Consider the following 15,912-nt stretch of genomic DNA (forward strand, 5'->3'; position numbering starts at 1 on the left):
CTTTATTTTAAAATTTACAGTGAATTAATAAATTGTCCAACTAACCGTAATTAAAAATAAAGCTGAATAATAAACTAATTGAATAAGTTGCCGGAAAAAAACATAATAATAAAGTAAATGAACAATCTGTCGAGAATAAAAAAAGTATTTCAAACACATATAAACACTGTTATTTATGTTTACACGGGTACACATTTTATGATGTAGTTTTCGTGTTCAAGGTTTTTTGACATAATAACGGTTGCTGTTATAATATTCTGATAATATAATTTCTATACACGCAGCAAATCTTAAAATGAAACAATTAATTGCTGCATTCCTTTGCCAGCAGTGAAGTGTGGAGAAGCAGGCGGTAGAGTGAAGGCAGGGAACTGTCGTAGAACCACTTACATACACACACCCAACTATGACCTGTTTCAGGTGCTCTTATACACATGGACACGCACCGCACTCCCTTTATTTTGTACTCTCACACCAGTCTTATGTTAATTATGGGGATGCTAGATGCATTAGTCCGCGATCAGCTTGATATAATTTGTAGAAAAGCACACAAAAGTCGACAATTAGTTTTGTTTAATTTATAGACACACGTATGGGCGAAATAGTCTTTTCACACAAAAACACGTGGCTACCATCACGTTAGTTTATTGGTTAGAACTATATACATACCTATCACATTATGTACACTTTGCACTACTTTTAGACACATACCAGACTACCCACACATTACAGTAATTTACAGTTGTATATAAATATCAGACTATAGACAGATTAAAGTAATATATAGACATACAAACACCGATACATCAAACACCTGTCAGAATAGGGTTGTCTTTAAACACTCAAATACAAAATCTGATCAGACTACCATTAGCTTGATATAAGTTTTAACTATTAACTCACGCGAGACTATTCAGTATATTGAACTTGTCTTGAGACGTACACCGGATTACCACCACCTTTGTAGTGGAAAGATTGAAATGCAGACATATCAATCTATTATCAGCTTAGTGTGATGCTTAGATGCATACATATCAATCTGTTACAAGCTTGTTTCAGTTTTTATATACACAGATATCAATCTATTATCTGTACAAGTAATAAAAAACATTCTGTAAATGTACAATTATGTAGGGATGGTAATGCCAAAAATAATGCACACAAGAACATAAAGATGACACAGCTATATACGTAGATCATCACTACATTACTTTCAATATTAAAATTTATGTATACTGCAAAATGCATGATAATAAAATGGTTACGAGGTCGGTTTATTCGAGCGATAATCTCTAATAGTCTATAAAAATCAAGATATGTTTTGACTTGACTTGGTTTTCCTTGTACGTAAGTTCTAGGTTCTTGGTTACACTACAATAAAACATACCCTAACATGACCATAGAATTATGATAAACAAATTGTATGCTAACAGGGAGCAATATATAACTTCCAACCACAGCAATATTAAAGTTACGTATGCGTTTTACACTTTAACATTAAATTTTAATATTGAAAGTCGTGTGCGAATGATCTATATATAGCTGTATCATCCCTACATTCTTGCTTGATTATTTTTGCCACTGCCATCCCTACATCATTTTATATTAACAAAATATGTTCAGTACTTGTTTTATAACGTTTTTCCCTAACTGAAAGTTTGTGTATTTTATAAATATGTGTCATAAAATCTTACAGGATGTGTGTTTATTTTGTTTTTTTTTACTTCAAACAGACTATAGAGAATAGCTCCCTAAGAATACCGACTGTATAAAGTACAAAGCGTTAATTATTCTACATATTACATAAATCTAATGTTCATGTATTATTGGCTGGTAATTCCTGTTTCATCCTTTTTAAAAGAACAGAAATTGTTTCTGAAAAAGCTAACTTCAAGGGGTAATGGTAACATAATCTACACTAGAATTACTACACTTGTTGAACAGTTTAAAGGATTGGTCACCTGTCTTGTTTGGTATTGTTTCTCATCTTGTGTTCGGACTTGTCGAGTAGAGAAACAAACGAAAGTGGGTGTCAATCATCTTTTAAAATGAAACTCTCTAACACCGTTCTATTTTAGCATGTATATTTGTATTATGCCAACTGAATACTATGGCCACCATTACCTTTAGATCTACTGACTCTATGATGATTTGATATTTAGATACGCGTATGTATCACTCTGTTACAAACCTGATGTAACTTTTATTTTTAAATACGCATACAAATCTATTCTCAATATGGGGCGATGTTTAGATACGTACATTATTTGTCTGTCATCAGTATAGTGTGATGACAAGATATACACATAGCAGGCTATGATCACTTTAGTGTAGTTTTGAGCTATGCACACATATACCTTTATAAATTATCTTTCCGAAAGATAGTGATATACTTAGAGTTACGGCTAAAACTCATACCAGTATTCCTCTATCTTGTGTGTTTAGCTATAAAACTAAAACATACACAATCACATTAAGTAATTAAAGAAATCTGGTTAATATTACAGTTAGAGCAAGATTAGTTCTCGTCAACCCACATATGCCAATGATACAGTTGGTAACCCAGTAGACTTTACATCGAAGTGATAACACGTGAGAGCTGGTTAGTTTTGTCCTCTAATATGAAGTTATTTGTTTCTATACTATTTTTATCATACGGAAAACCTTTTCTTTCGTCTTCTATTGTCTCCCTGTGATAGAGGGGTAAGTCTGAGATTTACAATGTTTAAAATCAGGGGTTCGATTCCCCTCGGTGGATTCAGAAGATAGCCCGATGTGGCTTTGCTATAAGAAAACACTCACACTGGTCTTCTATTGTTTAAACAAAACCAATTCTCAGTAACACTGAAAAAAAAGTTTTGTCTGAAAATCTTATTTTTAAATACTTTTTTACTGTCATGCTAAATTATTTATGTTTGAAAAATCGGATTGTTTATTAAACATGTTTACCAGTACGATGAACTGATATTTAGCTTTGTTGAGCTTTTCAAGTTTCTTGAGTCATGGAACATTCCTTTCACGCTTCTTGCCTACTTGTTTTTGTTGTACTAATTAAGTTGCGTTTGTTTAAAATGAATTTAAATTAAAATCACCGATAGAAATCAAACTGGACATTTTTATGCGTTGCTGATTAAATATACGGAAGCCAATTTCCGTAAGAGTCTGATGTTTGTTTTTTACATAACAAAGAGAAAGGTAAGCGTGATTGTAACGATCACGCTTTTATGTTTCTCCAATTATTTAGTGCAGTTAAAATTCCCGTCCTCTATAAAAAAAAGATTAAAATATAAATATATTGCCCACAAAGTTTTGTATAAATCGTATCAACTGCAGGGAGATACGCAATTTTATGAAGTGATAGAATTATCCCCAAAACATTTTTTTTATATATAAAATGAAGGATAAAAGAACGTTGTTACAAGATAAAAAAAATGACTTTTTTCATATGCGTAACACCATTTAATAGTATTACATAGTAGACGTACTAAACCTAAAATATCACTAAACTGCAAACTTCTATATAAGCTCATGGTAACTGGATTTCATAAGAACGAAGTTTCATATTCTAGTATACTTTGAAACTACTTTTGTCATCCTGTTTACTGTGATTTCCTGACACTACAGTTTGTATGGTAACAAGCTTTTCCAAGATAGTGTAGGTTCGTGGCTTCCACGATCGCGTTTAAGCAGACTAAAGGCAGAAATGTGTATTGGACTTGCATCTGGGGACTTGAAGGAATGTTTGTGACTGAATGAGATTGCAGTGGTGTTTGTTTCTTTGACCAGCTTTTCCATAAAACAGACTTTGTTTATTAGATGTCACTGGAAGCTGGTAAACTTTTAGCCTTTTATTCAGTACTAACTTAAAATCCTTGTTTATTATATTCTTACATGTACACAAATTGATAAGCCCAGCTTCATCATCACAACGGTTTTAGGAACAAACGGTTCTCTTTTTTAACCATAGCACTAATGTTATGAATAGGGATGATGCTTGAATTGGCTGTGGTATGGCTTCAGAACATATTATTACAACACACCCTCTGTTATTCAAGTGTCTTCTCTTCTTTGGAGAACAACGAAGGGTCCTTTCTTCGAATCTCCTCTAACTCTACATTGTTTAACATTTTCGTTACACGAGTATCATTTTACACACGTAGCTAAGTTAATATTGTTTACTTGTAAACCTCGCTGTGACATCTTTACACATTGTTGGGAAATTCATCACGAACTAAACTGGCTGTCTGTGTTGCCAAGGTTTGCAACTGCGGCAAACACCCATCCACCCCCGTGCTTGTAATGCTTAATATTTCTGTTTTGGTTTAACATTAATCTGAGTTTTATGTTTACCAATTAAAATTTGTAATTCCATTTGAATAGATATAGAAAAATTACCTTTTAGTTTTTTTTGCTTTTTTTATTAAACACAATTTGGTCGATATTTAAATAAACAAATTCTGAACAAAGAAGGCCAGGTAGTTAAAGCGCTCGACTCGTAATCTGAGGGTCGCGGGTTCGAAACCCTATTACATAAAAATGCTCGCCCTTTCAGCTATTGAGGCTTTATAAGGTGACGCTCAGTTCCATTATTCATTGGTTAAAAGAGTAGCTCAAGAGTTGGAGGTGGGTGGTGACAACTAACTTCCTACCCTCTTACACTGCTAAATTAGGGACGATTAGCGCAGATAGCTCTCGTGTAGCTCTGCGCGAAATTCAAAATAAACTAAACGAAGAATTAATGCAATACATAGTTCATTAGCTTAGAGTAACTTATATTAATCTAGCTTAATAAATTAATATTTTAATCATAAACTACATGGTATTATTTTACACGAGAATAATATCAAAGTTGCGACGACGTAATTTCAAAATAAAAAATCTTTATATTAAGAGTAGACATCGAAGTTCCAATGGTAACAAGCAATAATGTTTATAACCACCTTGATCGAAGCAGTTAATCGTTGGTGCTTGTTTTCTTTTCTAAACGTAAACACAAATATGCACTACATTTTTGAAACCAATGATACAGACCTGGGGAACGTTTCAGCGCTTGTGTTTCAGAAACTATTGTTTTCTATAAGATGTGTACCACTGGATGTTTACGACGGTTAGAAACGACAACTTTCTCATGCCTTTAATACTTATAGATAGGTCATATTTGTGTATGACTTACCTCTGAGACCTATGGACTTGCAGATACAAAACAAACAATAAACGAGACAGTGTGAAGTTACATTTACAGAAGTGAGACCCACAAAGCAGAGAGTGTATTTGTTTAGTTTTCAGTTTTGCATAACGCAACACGAGGATTACCTGCGTTCGCCGTCCCTAATTTAGCAGTGTGAGATTAGAGGGAAGACAGCTAGTCATCACCACCCACTGCCAACTTTTGGGCTACTTTCTTACTAGCGAATAGTAAGATTGACCTTCATGTTATAACGCCCCCACAGCTGAAAGTCTGAGCGTGTTTGGTGTGACAGGAATTCAAACCCGCAACCATCAGATTAGAAGTCGATTGTCCTAATCACTTGATCATGCCGGGGACTCAAGGCAAAGAGAGAGGATACAGGGTAAAAGATTGAACATCTATTCTCACGTCTTTGGCTAACTTTTGACTCTGACGTACAGCGCTATTAAGTGTATAAAACATTACATCTGGATTTGTGCCAGATGATCTCCTAGAAAACAAAAGTTTGTATAAAATGTGAAATAAGAAACGTTTGTCATCAACATATAACACACACACACATCATAATCCGAAGTAGCATTAGCGAAGAGAAATTGTATCTTTACATGTTCAATAGTGTCATATACATGTTAAATAATGTCATATACATGTTCAATAATGTCACATAACTAAATAGTCTTCGTCTTCTTTCACTTAAAATAACAATCTATGTTGTACTTATAGACTAAATCTGCATTTTTTCTTTCACAAATTACCAAATGCATTTCTGTTATATTGTTTATACACCTGTAAAATAGTTAACAACTTATTTTGTCTTCCAGATTAACATGGTAACATGTATTCTTCTTTTTGCCAGTTTCATACCATGTGAGTAAGAAATATTCTGTAATCATGTTATTCCCAGTTTGCCCCTGAAAAAGAAATTCACCTTTCGAAAATGCTAGAGTTATAGGGTTTTATTCACTCCTATCAAGACTTCTTGAACCCACGTATTTTTCTAACATTATAACTGTAATCGCGTTTTCAGGGACGGTTCAGTTGCAGTGAAGTAACAACTTTTCTTTCAGTTTACAAATATAAATAATATACGCGTTGGCAAATTTCCTGTATTTCATATCATTTTTGTGCAATGCAGTTTCTTCCCTTTTTATCTATTTACACTCGTTAGTTTTCTGGTCTAACATGCTAAAAATTAGCTTTTTTTTCTTTCCCATGACTGTTTGAATTCCTCATAGGCATCATACATATTTGTTAATTTTATCACGTTGTTTGAATATAAAAAATTTACCATTCTGTAGATTCTCATGGGAAACGTCTAGTGTTGTGTCTCACGTGATTTTCTGTAATTAATCAAGTATATGTTTAAGTTCTCTTTTAACTGTTTCATCAAATATTAAAATTTATACATATTTTCTAGTCCGGATTGCTTAGCTCTTTAATTTTTGCATTAATATAATGTCAAAAATTAGAATTCTCACTAGTATGTAAAATTCTACGCCCATCAGTAAAATAAATAGTAATTACTTTGAATTTGACACTGTTAACATATTACTATCATATACGTATTTTATGATTTCAAACACGTATTTCAAACAGAGTTGCATAACAACCAGCCAACCATTATTTTTCACGATAACACAGAAAACGTTTGGCCGAATAATGGATCAATCTTAAAAACAATGGTTGGAAAAATGTTCGCAATTTTTTAAACTGCTTCACTACCATAGGCACGTAGATAATTCTTTTACCATCTCGAGAAACACTGATAATTACTCTTAATAACCTAAGTGCTTGAACGGCTAACACAACAGTATAACATTTACTATTTAATATGCTATGTATTATAATTTATCTGGAACGAGTCTCCGAATTATTATGTTACGTACTACGATTTTAAATAGCCTCAAACTGAGCTAACTTTCAATTTTAATTTAGAAGTTAATTAAATGTAGAAGTGTATCAAATTTATGGTGTTTGCCAACAAGACTGATAAACACAGTTTTCTTTCTTAATACAAATATATTTCAATATACAAAAACTAATGCAATTTATACTAACAATTATTATAAATAATTAATGCAAGTAATGAGTATAAGGTCTATACTCTTGCAAACAATATTGAGTCTTCTATCATGTCTGAAACTGAATATTTTATCGACGGTTCTCGATGAGCGAATTAGTTTCGAGTTGATGTCATTACAGTTTACTTAAAGGGTGGCTCTATTCTTAGTTGGCCTCACACCGTTTAGAAGCTAATTTTTTTCCGACGAAGATATCTAATGTCCTCGGAGAAATACTAACATCCGAATTTAATTTACTGAAGTTAAACGGTTTATAATGTTCGTAATCTATAAACGTTCATGATCAAATATCTGTAATTATCAATATATGCGTTTATCACAGTTATAGCTTCTGAGATTTATAGTATACTACCTGTAACAAGCCAGCAATATATTAGTTGTCTCTTGGTGTGTCGATTTATAGACGTCAAGTTGAATTTCTCCAAATTTCAGTTGGGAACAATACGCTAGTGTTTTCGTAAAACGTATATTGTTGATTCGTACACTCGAGAAGCTTCTATAAATTTCGAGAATATACGGGAATTTTCTAATACATATTAAACACTATATGTTACATACATTTCTAAATATATATTTAACTAAAACAAACGTCGATATTAAAATAATTTTACAATAGTAAATCTATTACAAATATCGACAAGACCATAAATTCTCAGTTCTGGAAATACTGAGTTAAAACAATGGCGGCCATAGTGAATTATACTGTCAAAAAAACAAAAACAAAACATCAACAAACGTTTACTGGCGTGCATTCTGCCTTAGCAGGATTCGTAACGAATGAAAACTGGGTTAAGAGTTTGTTTCATAACGCATAGAAAATATCTAGTACTTTATGAAATTTACATAAAGAATTTTGTAGCCTCTAAGAATGTCTATGCAGAAATGGTTTTCTATATATGTTATTGACAGAATACTTTGTGACTATCTGGAAAAGCGGTTTTAGTAAATTTTCACATACGATATTCCTAAATATACTTTACAATGCACGATAAGTATTATTTAGTTATTAAAATAAAACACACATGCAGTCGTAATTTTCGTGAGGTATCTTATTCTCTCAACTACAACCGAGATGTATTTTTGAACCTAATTGTCGTCTACAGTTTTTGTTAAATGTAACGACTGTTAAAGTTATCAAGTGTAGTCTTTAAATTTATCTGTCTCTGCTCTCAGCAAACCTATACTAAATCCACCAAAAGAAAGTTCTCAACTCTTATGAAAGAAGATACAAATTTGGGATCCACAAATAGACCAAGTGTGACTAGATAAGCATGACGGAACGGTCTCTTGAAATTAATTTAAGATCTTAGCTAGCTAAGGGTGAATCGTATCCGTATAAAAAAAAAAGATATCTTCCTATTATACAAACTGAAACAAACCGCGTATCTTCCAGATATAAATTACTTTTAGTTCTATAAATTCAATGTTCTTCACGTGTGTTCATTAGCAATGACGTATTGGCATACTTTAACACTTCGTGTTTATTTTTGTTATGACTACTGACATTAAGTATTCAGTCACTTTCCATGAAATATTTTGTGCACCAAATAAAGAATAAATAGAGGCTGACGAGAAGAAGAACCGTAACCACGTGAGACAGAATTAGAGATCTGGTGTCTACCAATCAATTTTAACAGAACCACCTGAGCCAGCCATTGAATATTAGTGTCTGTCAGTCAGCTTTTAAAGAACCACATGAGCCGGACTTTGGATCTTAGTGCCAATTGTTATGCTTTAACAGAACCACCTCAGTCAGACATTGTATCTCAATGTCCAACAATCAACTTTTAGAGAACCATATGAGTAGAACCTCGAATATTGGTAGTCACTATTTTGCTTCAACAGCGCCACCTGAACCAGGTTATGGATTTTAGTATCCCTGGTTTATAACCGTCAAGTACCAGTAATCCATTAGACTACCTCACGAGTTGTTAGTGGGTGATGTTTAGTAATTGCCTTCCCGTTTAGTTTATCAAAGATGTTTGGCGCAGATGGCCGTTGTATAGCGTTGTTAGAACTTTCGAAACAAACAAACAAACAAACAAAGTATAACCACCAAGAGTGCATGGTTTGTAAGCTAGAGGAATGAAAAGATAATGTTGATAGTTTTGAATTTCGCGCAAAGCTACCCTAGGGCTATCTGCGCTGGCCGTCCTTAATTTAGTAGTGAGAGACTAGAGGGAAAGCAGCTAGTCATCACCATCCACCTCCAACTCTTAAGTCACTCTTTTAACAAAAAATAGTGAGATTGGCCGTTATATCATAACACTCCTGCGGCTGACAGGGCGAGCATGTTTAGTGTGACGGGGATTTAAACAAGTGATCCTCAGATTTGAGTCGAGCGCTCTAACCATCTGGTCATTGCCGATTATTGAGAGATAAGTACTTTCTCTAAAGAAACTTAATAGATATTAAGATAAAAGCAAGAAAATATAATCATTTAAATAAACCTGGAAAAAAAGTACAAGTGTTCCTAGCAGAAGTAAAGCTGAAACGACAATTTTTACGTTAAGTTTTTTTAACTTTATATATATATTCTCGTGAAGCTGGTACAGCGGTAAGTCTACAGATTTACAACGCTAAAATCAGGAATTCGATTCCCCTCGTGGACCCAGCAGATAACCCGATGTAGCTTTGCTATAAGAAAACACACATACATTACATATGTATTAAATATTTTCCTGTTTTATATATATAAGTCTTATTGTGAATAAAATTAGATATTAGCAGACATTTTCATGATTATGTTATATTAAAAAATACAGAAATGCGAAAAAAGAGGAGACGGCGTTTCTTGGAACGAAAGCTTATTTTGGTCCTATTCATATTTAAGAAATGTGATATTAAAACTTGATGAAACGGGTTTCATGGATTTTCATTAGATAAAATGTATTGGTTCCTATATAAAAATGGATTTCATCTCAAACATTAAAAGTGCATTTAATATAGTGCAAACTAGTTTGATAGAATATATGAATTTTATGCAGAAATTGAAAATGAAATTATCGATCTCTTATAACATCAGAACAAATAGAGAGTAATAGTATATTGAATTTAATCATATCCAAAGAACGTCTACTTCTGCAGGGATTCTACAATTAATAGAATAAAAAAACGTGGTTTTCAAAACACGTTTTTTATTTTTTCTAAATCAAAAAGACCCGGCATGGCCAGGTGGATAAGGCACTCGACTCGTAATCAGAACGAGGGTCGAGGATTCGAATTCCCGTCACACCAAACATGCTCGTCCTTTCAGCCGTGGGGGCGTTATAATGTTACGGTATATCCCACTATTCGTTGGTAAAAGAGTAGCTCAAGAGTTGGCGGTGGGTGGTGATGACTAGCTGCCTTTCCTCTAGTCTTACACTGCTAAATTAAGGACGGCTAGCGCGGATAGCCCACGTGTAGCTTTGCGCGAAATTTAAAACACACCAAACCAAATCAAACTAAATCCAAAAAATAATGAAAACACTGGGTTAAAATTATTAAACCAAACGCAAATTAAATAGTTTAATTTGTCACGCTAATTACTAGCCATATTTCGTTTATATAATTATATAATGCATTTGCTGTGGCATGTGAGAGCAAAACTTAATATAATTTTGCAAATTATCTAGTTGAAGTATAATTTAACAACAGGATAGAGGAGTCACTGTATCGAGAAACATCTAAAGTTCAATTGTATTCTTTATATTTGAAACATATAAAGCCGTTGTCTTCTTCTTACGTCCTCAAACATTCATAATGTAATTTCATTTTCTTACTTCGCCTTTAAACACCAATGAAATAGTGTTATGTGTGTTGAAACATAGCACGCTTATCTCCTCCGCTCTTTCAAACTCTCATAGCGAATTTTTGTGTGTGTTTTAAAACGTCCATAACACGAATTTTTGTTTCAACTACGTCTCGAAACGCTCTTACCGTGAAGTTTTGTTTTAAGTGTTTTTTATTTTTAACAACATCATAAAACGTCCACGACATTACTATGTAACAGCATTATAAAATGCCCACGACATTACTTTGTAACAGCATTATAAAATGCCCACGGTATTATTTTCATTTTGAACAGCATTGTCAAACGTCCACAACATTATTTTTAATAGCATCATGAAACGTCCGTAGCGCATGCACATTAAACATAACGAAATACAACTTTACTTCTTTAATGATCGTGCTCAGAAAATCTGTCTCCACTCATCCTACGAAGTGCTATAAATTTTCATTTCTATAGTGATTAGCAAGAGAAATACAAAATACTTTCCACTTTATCTCGCGTTCTTAAATCAACCACATTAAAATTTACGCTGCTTACGAGTTTGACCATTGTTTCTCAGTTTCTTGCTTCGTAACATTTGTCTTATTAAATAATTTCATTTTCGTACTTTAAAGGACAACATCTTATTATTACAAACTTGTTTAGATTTGTGTGCATCTAGATACCATGACGTATTTGCTGCTCATGTAAAACAATTGCAACCACTTCTGTTTTTCAAGAACCTAATTAACAATTGGAATTCTACGTTTCGTGAATTTCTCAACGTATTTGAGGAGAATTTTAACGCTGTATGGCAATGGATTAGCGATAATGAAGTTGATCACGACGAACCTAACCCTTAATCCCCGCCTCTTTGCGTGCTGCGTTTAGGGTGTGCCATCCTCGCACGCACGTGCACCATGCGTCTTATATATCTTATACGGACTAAGAAAACACCTGCCTGATAAAGTAAGTTATATCTAAAAGTAATTGCAGAATGCCAATCACTCATGTCTTGTTTATCTGTAGAGCTGTAGGAAACAGCCAAGCTCTTCGTCCTAAGATAAGACTAGTTCCTTGCTTATTTTGCCGAATGCTAAGAATTAGAATACTTTGTTTTCTTCGTATTCATGATTATGATAATATCAGATGATTGAAAGAGTTTATTTCTATATGCCGTTTGAAAATTGCTTGCATATTTATCTAGAACGTGTAATCTGTGTATTAGTGACATAATTCCAGATTTCCATTTGCTCTATTAACTTATCTGACAGTAACTTGTTTCGATGCTTTCTTTTCATATTACTTTTGTCTGAATAAAGAGTGTTGTATATTATAAATGCAGTATCTTCAGGAACAAGTATCAGAACAATTATTTTCTGATAGAGGACTTCAACATGGGAAACCAAAGTTTCGGGAAGAATTTCACAATATTTTTATAAATGCAGAAGTTCGTGTCTTAATAGATAATTCGCATACATTCACTTAAAAATACATTAACCGAGTGCTTAAGACTTTATCTCTAGAAAATAAAATAATAAAGTTTATGTTAACCTTTACCACCAAGAAGGCATATTAAAATAACGATTATTGATACTAATTTTCAAATTTCTAATAAAGTTATATGTGACGTAACACTTTGCATCGGTGAATCTACTTGACATTGAAATTAGTTTTAATTCTCTATCTATACATTTTGGTCAAAGGCTAGGATATAAAAAGTATTAATACAAGAACATATTTGTAACGTTGCTCAGACAATAAGCACATAATAATGAGTGACGTCACCGTTGGTAGGAACGTAAATAAACAGCTTAAAGTTTTGTGCTTTGCTCTTCAAAAATGAGATTGGTTAAACGGATGTGGTCGATTAAAAAGATTTCTTCGAGGAAGATGGTGGCATAGGTTAAGATACAGAAAAGACTAGTAAATCTAAGAAATATGTTAGTCGCTTGTTGAATAACAGAGAATGTTTCTCTTATCATATATAACATGAATTCAATCGAAATTTAGTCCAACGATACCTGTACTGACAGACCTCACACAACACATATGTTTAGTTCACTCTAATTATTTTCGTAATAGAATGTTCATATGATGATTCAGGTGACTGGTTGATCCCTAGAAATGCAAAGAGATAGTTATATGTAGCATAGTCAGTTTTATAAAAGTCAGTCTACAAAACAATGGAGAAGGGTAATTAATAGCATAGTCAGTTTTATAAAAGTCAGTCTTCAAAACAATGAAGAAGGGTAATTGATAGCATAGTCAGTTATTAATACAAGTGACAACGGTTAGTCGTAGTTTTTTTCAATCAGTCTACAAGGCAAAGGACAAGGATTAGTCATAGCATAGCAATCAGTCATAGCATGGTAATCAGTCTTCAACACACCTGACAAGGGTTAGTAATTGTATGGTTAGTCAGTCTTCAAGACAACATACAAGGGTTAATCCTATGACAACACTATGTAACACACATTTTGTTCCTGGGTAGTATGTGTTAGTTCTTAATTTCTTATGTTGTAAATGTACATAAACTGACCATTATTCCCTTCAAACTTCGCTTTTGTGACCTGGATAATGAAATTTAGAAATTAATCTATTTTCTTTGTAAAAATGGGCAAATTTGTACATTTTCATTTATATAAGGTCTGAATAAAACAACATACGAATCAATATTTACATGTATTTATACTAAAGTTATACAAAAATGAACAAAAATGTTTAGAAGTGAATATTTTTTTGATATTTGCAACTGTAATGTAAATCACTTTCACGTATTAGCCCCCAAATATAGTATCTCATCATGTTTTTGTTATACGCTCCTTGGTAGCGGTGTTCAAATTCCAGAATATCTTGGTAGAAGCGCTCGCCTTGCTCCTCTGAGTATGCTCTCATGTTCTCCTTAAATTTATCAAGATGAGCGTCAAGGATATGGACTTTCAAGGACATCCTGTAGTCCATTTTGCTGTAGTTCTTCACCAGAGCCTCAACCAGTTCCACATAATTTTCGGCCTTGTGATTGCCCAAGAAGCCCCGAACCACTGCGACAAACTGCCCCAAGCTTTTTTTTTCCTTTCTACTGAGCTCCTTGGGGAATTCTGTGCAGTCCTGGATCTTCTTTATTTGTGGTTCAACGAAGACACCAGCTTTGATCTATGCCTCAGACAACTTAGGGAAGAAGTCTCGAAGGTACTTGAAGGCTTCAGAGTCCTTATCAAGAGCTGTGAAAAATTGTTTTATAAGACCCAATTTTATGTACAATGGTGGGAACAACACCTTATCGAGGTCCACTAGTAGCTCACATTTGACATTGTGCCTCACCATTGTGGCCATTGTTTCCTGTTGTAGTGCGCTGCAGTGTTCCTGCTGTCCCAAAGGCAAAGATAACAGGGAAACTTAGTAAAGCCTCCTTGAAGACCCATCAGGAATGCCACCATTTTAAAGTCTCCGATAACCTCCCAGACATACTTATTATACTTCAAGTCTTCTAGCAACGTCTTGACGCTCTTATATTCGTTTTTGAGGAGCACCGAATTAGCCAGAGGAAGAGACAGATACTTATTCCCGTTATGGAGCAGCACAGTTTTGAGGCTTCTGGATGAGTTATCGATGAAGAGGCGTCACTTGTTCGAGTTACAAGCAATTCCAACTGCCTCGCACAAACTGGATACATTGTGGCAAAAGCAGAGCTCATCTTGACGAGTGAAGAAGCTTAAAAACTTCGGTGACGCTTCCCCTCACTTGCAACTTGCACACTTTCAACTAACAAATTCCACTCCCTGAGCCGAGCCTAGATGTCAAAAGCTCGGCATTCGACTTTGTTAGACATGGAATGTTCTGGAAAATGAGTAAATTTGAAAATTTCATTACCCAGGCCACAAAAACAAAGTTTGAAGAGTAAAATAGGTCTTTTCCATTTACTTTAGGCATAAGCAATTGGGAAATAACACTTTCTGCCCAGGAACAAGAAAAATTAAAAAATTTTGTTACATAGTGTAATCGGTGTTCAATACACCTGACAAGCGTTAATAACTATATAGTTAGTCAGTCTTCAAAACAACATACAAGTTTAAAAACCATTATAAGTGGATAGAAGCCTGTGTGTTCTAACTACATGTGAAACTATGCTATACTCATTCTAACTGATACAAAATAATAATTAATTTCCACGGAGCTACATTTAAGTGACAGTCTTATGGTAATCAGTCTTCAATACACCTGAGAAGGGTTAGTAACTGTATAGTTAGTCTTTAAGACAACACACAACGGTTAATCCTATGATAATCAGTCTTCAATACACCTGACAAGGGTTAGTAATTGTATAGTTAGTCAGTCTTTAAGACAACGATATTTTTTTAATTTTAAGTGAGCATGATACTGGGTGCTCGAATACGTAATATGTCTCACCAAGATGAGAAAAAAAACAATTGGATGCGTTTATTATGAATAATAGAAGGCAGACCGAGTCCTAACTGCCCAAATTACTCTATAGATATCATGATTCTAAGAGCTCCAACTATACTTTGTAAAATATATTATAAAACTCTTCTATACCAGCCGATATTCATCCAGAAAGCTATTAGTATTAAATGCAAACAGAAATACATAGTTTTAATAAAACTTGAAACACAAACTCTGGACAGCAGAAAATCGGAAGGGAGACATGTGGCCCGGACAGTGACGGTGCACTGATGAGAAAACCACATGATACACTTAAGGTTGCTTGTTGTGTTTCGATAGCACAAACAGCCACTGAAGCTGAGATGTTCAGGGAACGTTCCACTGACCGTGTTTTCATCCATTTATCTCTTGGTTTCTATCGAGCACCCAACATGTTTTTTATTTTGTTATCATTTATTTCCACCCACAATTGTATTTCTCCTCTA

The sequence above is a fragment of the Tachypleus tridentatus genome, chromosome 11 (genome assembly GCF_004210375.1).
Source record: "Tachypleus tridentatus isolate NWPU-2018 chromosome 11, ASM421037v1, whole genome shotgun sequence".
Lineage (NCBI taxonomy): Eukaryota > Metazoa > Arthropoda > Merostomata > Xiphosura > Limulidae > Tachypleus > Tachypleus tridentatus.